This window comes from Otolemur garnettii, unplaced genomic scaffold (genome assembly GCF_000181295.1).
Source record: "Otolemur garnettii isolate 467f Iridium unplaced genomic scaffold, OtoGar3 scaffold00013, whole genome shotgun sequence".
In the NCBI taxonomy this organism is placed as follows: Eukaryota; Metazoa; Chordata; class Mammalia; order Primates; family Galagidae; genus Otolemur; species Otolemur garnettii.
Genome location: NW_003852408.1, coordinates 20186383 through 20187695, shown reverse-complemented (window position 1 = coordinate 20187695; position 1313 = coordinate 20186383). Strand labels below are relative to the sequence as shown.

Sequence of the window (1313 nt, the reverse complement as noted above, 5' to 3'; positions counted from 1 at the left end):
CATAGCACCTGGCTATGTTTTTGCTGTAGTTTTCATTGTTGTTTAGCAGGCCTGGGCCCAGTTTGAACCTGCCAGCCTCAGTGCATGTGGCTAGTGCTATAATCCTTGTGCTATGGGCAATGAGCCAGCCAGCCAAATATTTGAAAAGTCTTTGAAAGCATTGTCTGCACTAAATTCAAATTTTGTTACTAAGTAAATGTTACCTATTGTAAAGCAGATTACAATTGGGTAGTTTTGTTCAACATGACCATTTTAAGTTTAGCCCTGTTAAAGACATCTGAGTTCAGTCATTACAGACGACCATCTGATCAGTCTGTGACCACAGTGGTCAGAATTCCTTTTGAACTTATCACTATGGACATTATTAATCAGGTCAATAGGTATAATTTCTCATGATAGATCTATGACTACGAGACGTTAATGACTATTTTTGAATGTACACATATATTCTGTCTCTAAAAGGAAATGTCTGTTAGAAAAATGGGATGAGCACATAATTTGAATAGTAAACACTTGAAAGAGAAAAGAGTTCTTGCTCTAAGGATAAACACATTTTCTAAGTAATGTGTACCAAAAATATCCATAGGAAGGGGTTGCTCATTAAATGAAAACTTGCTATCTTGTTATGGGGCAGAGGAGAAGCAACTCAAATGTTTTTGAAACTTTATTTACAATAAAGATAATAATCTTAAATAATATAATTCTTTTCACCCAATGTGCTCTTAAAACACTTAAGCAAAATAAATAACTATACTTTTCCTATAAAGATCACCCATGAGATCTGTTATCATACTATGAGCTTCAACATGCTAAAATTACAAAATTTTCTAGAAGCTACTCAGTAGATGAATAAAGATATAGGTTCACCTCATATATAACTGCAACCCTTGAGGTTAATATAGCAACATGATTTCATTATTAAAACAAGCTTCTTGAATATAATCAAATTTATGTGGAAAGTCCCAGCTTCCATTTTCAAATTAGACACTATAAACACGCATTTATCTTTTCAAGAAGGGGAGTAGACAGGAGAGGGAGGACTCATCAGTTTCACACATGAGGATCTTTTTCTCCCCTAACTTATCTTTCTGATTTTGGCTTTCATCTCTTCTCACTTCACTCGCTTAACTATGGTTCCAGAATCAAATATGCTAGATCTTTGCATACTACCCTGCTGGTGCATAAAACATTGTCCTGCTCTCATTCGCTTGATCATTGATAGACCTAGTCCTACCTATCCACTGTGATGGAACTTATCACCTCTTCTGTGAAATCCTCTCTAGTCCCTCTGGGTGGAGAGAGCAATCTGTTCT

At 35.7% G+C, this 1313-nt stretch overlaps 1 protein-coding gene across 1 annotated transcript in view; it reads right to left on the bottom strand.

The window, feature by feature from the left end:
• ERBB4 (erb-b2 receptor tyrosine kinase 4) overlaps nucleotides 1-1313 on the bottom strand; it is a gene marked incomplete at its 5' end in the record, with an annotated part of 720994 nt that overhangs the window by 193848 nt on the left and 525833 nt on the right. The gene's annotated exons all lie outside the window — the stretch shown is intronic.